Source organism: Chrysochloris asiatica, unplaced genomic scaffold (assembly GCF_000296735.1).
Source record: "Chrysochloris asiatica unplaced genomic scaffold, ChrAsi1.0 scaffold00034, whole genome shotgun sequence".
NCBI classification, from domain to species: domain Eukaryota; kingdom Metazoa; phylum Chordata; class Mammalia; order Afrosoricida; family Chrysochloridae; genus Chrysochloris; species Chrysochloris asiatica.
Window position 1 is genome coordinate 11159459 of NW_006408552.1, and position 6944 is coordinate 11166402.

A 6944-nucleotide genomic window follows, 5' to 3' on the forward strand; every position below is an offset into this window, starting at 1 on the left:
GTTAGACCCTGTAGAACAGTGTTAGAACAGTGTTAGACCCTGTAGAACAGTGTTAGATCAGTGGGTTCAAAACGCCAACCTGAGGGGTAGCAGCCCAATGCTTAACACATTGTGCCACCAGGACTCCTGTCTTCAGTCTAAGAGACCTCCAATGTGCCCTGTTCCTATTGCCTTTCTTTTCCACGATGCTGCTGCATTCCCTCTGGCCTCAAGCAATGCCAGGCACAGACCTTAACAACAACATCTAACAAAGATACGGCCTATTTTATGAAAAAGGTTAGTTAGGCGCACTGAGTAAGGCGCTCTGGTAGCATAGTGGTTACAAACAAGTTGGGCTGTCAACCTCAAGGCCAGCAGTTCGAAACTACCAGTGGTTTCATGGGAGAAAGATGAGGTGTTCTGCTCCTGTAAAGATTTACAGCCTCGGAAACCCTGTGCAGGGTCACTATGAGTGGGAACCAACTCCACGGCACATAATAAGAACAGGCGCATTGAGTAGCACACAGGCTATGTTGTAGGATCCTTGCCACACCTGTTTTTCACAGAGGATGAAATTAGGCAGGAAGCTGGCTCACCTGCCCAAGATCTTAAATGAACTTGGGTTTAAATCCAGGCCGCCTCCAGAGCCCATGATTTGACCATTAGGTGCTACTGCTGCCCGACGAAGGCTGAGGGTTGGCACAGTCAGCCCATGAGCTACAGAGGAGACACATCCATACTGTTTTGCAAGGGGAACATCGATAGTGACAGAAGCAGAGCCAGAGGACAAGAGGCTGAGTGTCACTCTTACTGCCACTTAGCAAGGACCATGGGCCAGACATCAGGCCATGTGCTCTACCATACCTCTAAGCCTGTAATTCGCACACCACCCACCGCTAAGTAGGAAAGGCGAACGCTGAAGCCAGTAAGGATCAGCGGGACACTGAGGAGCCAGCACATGGCAGCTGTTCAGATGGTGTCAGAAGTTCTCCCACCATGTGGGGTAAGAGAAACAGAAGGCAACTCTGTGAGGTGGACTATACCAGCTGCCACCAGTCCACTGCGACTCATAGCGACCCCTTGTGCTGAAGAGCACAACTGTGCTCTGTAGGTGTTCATGGATTTGACCTTTTGGAAGCAGACTGCCAGGCCTTTCTTCCGAGGTGCTTCTGGGTGGGTTCAAACCCCCAACTATTCGGTGAGTAGACAGGTACCTTAACCACTTATTCCACCCCAGAACTCCTAGTCATTTGTTACTGAACATGCCCAGGAGATGGGGCTGGACTTGTCACTTACCCCTTGACTGTCGGGAGCGCTGGAGAAATTACACTCTGAGCTGTGCTCCAGTGAAGCAAACAAGTGCTGAGACAACTTTCAGACTCCCAGTTGTTACTACCAGACAGGCAGGACAACCCACATCACTCTCATTGTCCTTCAAATAAACCAAGCCTGGCTTTACCAGCACTAGCAGCAAAACAGAACAAGACAAACTCGTACAATGGAAATGGCGCTCAGAACCCAGAAACCTACCAAGAGCCAGACTGGCTACCTACCAGGTGTTTCTGTCCCCTCTGCCTACACTTCCGAGCACCTGTGACCCAGCTACCAACTCTGCTTGCTGTTTCACCCACAAAATAACCAAATCCACTGCCCTGGACTCAATGCTGATTGTTGGGCTTGTGAGTCAGAGTAGAACTGCACTCAGCAGGCCTTCTAGGACTGTGGATGATCTTTTGGAAGCAGATCGCCAGGACTTTCTTTTGAGTCATTGCTGAGTAGGTTTAAAGAGCCAGTTAACCTTTTGTGCTACCTGGGGCCTCCCTTATCAACTAACCCTCTGATTTTCATTTCCCCGCCAATTCCTCCTGAAGGCTTCTGAGGTCTGTCTCAAAGATTGCTTCCTTTACAAAGCCTTTTCTGATCCTCACCACAACAAAATCTCTAACAGCTGGCAGCTCTCAATGGCCACGTTTTATAGCCGGTGTTTCCGCTAAGTAAGTTCCTTGCGGACCAAAGCCATATTTGCACTAAGCTGCCTCTCTCTGCCCTGCGGCAGCTGCTGCTAACCCCCAAGCAGAGAAGATGTACTCCATGTGCACGTGGTGACCTCAGTACCCTGACCCCAATTCCAGTCCACCTCCAGCCAGAGACTCCCTCAGCACCTCTACCTCCATATCATTCCTCCTAGAGCGGAAACCCATGAGGGTCCTGCAGTTATCAAAGGTGTTAAGAGACACAACAGGTGCGTTGTTCCTTTCAGAATCCGCAGATAAAATAAGGAAGAAGGAAGAACCCGTCCCATTTAAGCCCTGAGGCCGTTGGGGGAGCCAGGGCCCAATAAGGACAAGCCAGTGGATTCCTCCCACTAGCCTACCACGTGGGAGGGCCCTGGTGGCGCTGTGGTGTAAGCACTGGACTGCTAACCACGAAGTCGGCAGTTCAAACCCACTAGCATTTCGGCGGAAGAAAGATGTGGCCGTTGGCATTAAAGACTTACAGTCTCAGAAACCCTATGAAGCAATTCTTCTCTGTCCTATAAGGGTCACTATGAGTCAGAGTGGACTTCATGGTTTTGGTCTACCATGCGGTTCACCTTGGAGACAGTAGCAGTTCAGGGAACCACAATTCTCCCTGCCAACGCTGGCTACCAAGAAGCCCCATTCATCACACGGGGAGAACTAGAAGCTGCCACGTAAGAATTAGACTACAGCCATCAGATTCTTCCACAAAGGCCTCCTCACCAGCTGTCCACGTTTATTGGTGTTCGAATAACTCAGAGAACACCACGGGCCTGGATTAATTCTTCCTGGGACTAAAGAACAGGAACTACGTGCCTCCAGGTTACTCCAAAGCCACTCCTACGTGTATTTCATAAACATCTGAGTGCAGATACGATCCACGCCACCTCTTGACACGTAACCAAGCCTGATACACAGAACACCAAAATTCCATTTTAAGTTTCTGTACTTCCGGGAGTCCCTCCCACCTCCTTTCTGAGAGGCGTCCAACATGCAAACGGCGAAAAACGCAAACAGGACCCAAAGTCACAAATGGCCAACAACCAAAATGTTTGCTGTGCCAAACAAATCCCAAGGATCAAGGCCTCGGCGCCGGATGCCGGAAGCCCTCCCAACTTGAGAACCGGCAGGGACCCTCAATCCCGGGGCACACCCCAGAAGTGATGACCAGGCCGAGGCCCCCCAGCACAGGCCGGAACTCGGCGACCCAGCGGCTGAGGTGGGGGCTGCAACCCCAGAGGTGATAAGACCCCTGCCCGGAAGGCTGCTCGGTCTGCGTGGCCCTCTCCCGCCCTGGTCACCCTCCCGCTTGGCCCCACTCACCCTGCCCAGCGAGCAGCGGCGCGCTGGCCCGGCCGGCCCGGTATTGGCGGAGCCGCTGGCTCACTCCCCGCGGTGCGCGGCGGGCCCGGGGCCGCTCGGCACCATTCTCCCTGCCGCGCCGGGGAGAGCGTGCGGCTCCACGGGCCCGAGGTGACAACCACAGGGCAGCCGGGCTCGCTGGGCTCCGGCAGCCGTGGTTTCCGGATAAAAACGCCACCGCCAACGCTGCCGTGACCTCCAACCCTAGGGAGCTGACGGCAGCACGGTGGGGACAAGATTCTTCCTTCGCGGATGGAGAAGGCGACGCCCCCTGGCTGCAAGACGCAAATAGGGTGTTGGGGGGTGCGTTGTATATTGAGCTTCTGTGTGAGAGGGAGCATGGTATTGTGAGAATGGAGCCACGGGGTGTGTGTGCGCGCGTGTGTGTTTGTGGATCTGAGTTTCTGTGCATGATGTATATGATAAGTGTGACTACCTAAGTGTTTACTTGAAAGCTTCTGTGCTCTTGAATTAATGACTGCTACTCGACGGCACTTAACAACAACACCTCTGCACTCTTGGTGTGGCACTGCGCGTTAATGCGCTAGACTGCAAAGTCAGTTTGAACTGCAAGGGCCGCGGTTCAAGCTCACCAGTGGCTCCTTGGAAACCCTATACAGGGTCGGTATGAGTCAGGACTGACTCATAGTGCACTTAACAATAACAATAATGGCACTTAACAACAGCAATACTTTGTTACGACTACTTCATCAAAGAAATGAGAATTATACTGCAAACTTGAAGACAGAGCCTTCTCCTAGACAAACACCCTAGTGAAAATTTTCCACACGTGCAAAATACACAGATTAAAAAATGTTTATAGCAAAGATAGAGGGGAAAAACAAATGACTATAAACAGTCAACTGTCAAAATAGATGTTGGTACCCTATTCATATAGAATAGAATATAAAACAGCAGTGAAAATGATTGAATATTATTCACACAACAATGGAGATCGATCTGAAAATACAATTGGGAGAGGGCAAATCACAAAATGATACTTTGCAGCATGATTCCCTGATATACAATTCCCAAACATGATTCTAATCAGCACATTGTTTGGAAATACACACAGCAAGCACTAAAGCCAAGATAATGAAATTGAGGAATTCTACCAACCTCTTCAGTGTGAAATTGATAAACTATGCAATCAAATGTATTCAAAATTACTGGTGATTAGAAAGCAAAGTTGGAAACAAACAGGAAAGATCAGTAGTTGAAAAATGTGGCCTTGGGGATAGAAATGATGCTGGAGATCACATGATCTTTTTACAAGGCCAATGACTTCACTGCAAATACCTTTTTTTAAACAGCCTAAAAGACAACTATACACATGGACCTCACCAGAAATCAAATTGACTACGTCTATGGAAAGGGACACTGGAAAAGCTCCATATCATCTTTCAAAACAACACCAGGGCAGACTGTGGAGTAGACCATCAATTGCTCATATGCAAGTTTAGGCTGAAACTGAAGAAAATTAAAACAAGTCCATGAGACCCAAAATATGACCTTGAACATATCCCATCTGAATCTAGAAATCATTGTAAGAACATATTTGATAAATCAGACACTAGTGACCAAAGACCAGAAGAGTTGTGGGATGACATCAAGAACATCACACAGAAGAAAACAAAAGGCCATTAAGAAAACAAAAAAGACCAAAAGTGATGTCATAAGAAACTCTGAAACTTGCTCTGTGGCATGGAGATACTAAAAAGTGAATGGAAGAAATAAGGAGGTAATGAGCTGAATGGAAAATTTCAAAGAGTATCTCAAGAAGACAAAGTCAAATACTATAGTGAAATATGCAAAGACCTGGAGTTAGAAAACCAAAAGGGAAGAACACATGCAGACTTTCTCAAGCTGAAGGAACTTAAGAAAAAATTCAAGCCTCTACTTAAAACACTGAAAGACTCTATGGGCAAAATATTGAATGATTCAGAAAGCATCAAAGGAAGATGGAAGGACACCCAGAGTTACTATACCAAAAAAAAAAAAAAAAGGTTGATGCTCAACCATTTTAAGAGGTAGTATATGATCAAGAGCCAAATATATTGAAGGAAGAGAAGTCCAAGGTGCATTCAAGTCCTTGACAAAGAACAAGACTCTGGGAATTGATGGAATACAAATGGAAATCTTTCAACAATTGCTGCAGCAATAGAGGCACTCACTAATCTATGCCATGAAATTTGCAAGACAGCCGCCTGGTCAACTGATTGGAAGAGATTTATATTTGGGCCCATTCCAAAAAGAGGTGAGCCAACGGATAGCAGAAATCATTGGATATATCACATGCAAGTCAAATTTTGCTAAGGATAATTTTAAAACACTTGCAACCGTACATTGACAGGGAGCTGCCAGAGGTTCAAACCAGATTCAGACAAGGACATGGAATAAGGAATATCATTGCTGATGTTAGATGGATCTTGTCTGAAAGCAGAAAATACCAGACAAATTTTTACATGTACTTTATTGACTATGCAAAGGTTTTTGATGGTGTGGATCATGACAACCTATAGACAACATTGTGGAGAATGAGTATTCCAGAACACTTAATTGTGCTCATGAGGCACCTATACATAGAGCAAGAGAGAGTTGTTTGAACACAGCAAGGGAACAGTGAATGGTTTAAAATTAGGAAAGCTATGTACCAGAGTTGTATTCTTTCACCGTATTTATTCAATCTGTATGCTGAGCAAATAATCTGAGAAACTGGGTTTTATCAATAAGAACGTGGTGTCAGGCTTGAAGAAAGACTCATTAACAACCTGTGATATGCAGATAATACAACCTTACTTACTGAAAGCAAAGAAGACTTAAAATACTTAGTGACAAAATAGCAAAAAGATGGAGACAGCCTAAATGCCCATCAACGGAAGAATGGATAAACAAACTATGGTGCATACACACAATAGAATATTACGCTACCTTGAAGAATAACAAGGAAGCTGTAAGGCACCACATAACATAGATGAACCTTGAGGACATTATGCTGAGTGAAATTAGTCAGTCACTAAAGGAGAAATATTGCATAAGACTATTACTGTAAAAGCTTAAGAAAAGATACCCACACTAAAAGGAAAAAAAAGGAAAAAGGAAACAACTCTTTGTTGGTTACCTGGGGTGGAAGGGAGGGGACAGTAGAGCACAGGGTAGGGGATAGACACATCACAGTTTGGGTGTTAGGGTGGGCAATACACCAGAAGGGGGAGTGGGCCAGAAGAACAAGGTAGATAGGAGAACAGGCTTGCATGGCTAAATGGGACAGAGGTAAATAGCGATGTATGCTCAACCTTGGAACAAAAGGGCTCTGTGATACAGGAATTGAAGCATAGTCTAAATGAGTAAAAGAGGGGAAATAATGCTAAGATGCTTCACTGTCCTATGAATATTTGTTGCCCTTGCCTACTATTGTAAAATAGACACTTGAGGGGGATAGAAAGGAATATCCGGAAACATGATTATAGAAAGCTTGTAAGCCCACCTTCAGCCTGTAACTGACTGGAATACCTAAAAGGGGTGCTAGCACGTGCCCAGTAAAAGAGACTTCTTGCAGAGCCTTTCTTTGTAGGGTATAAGATC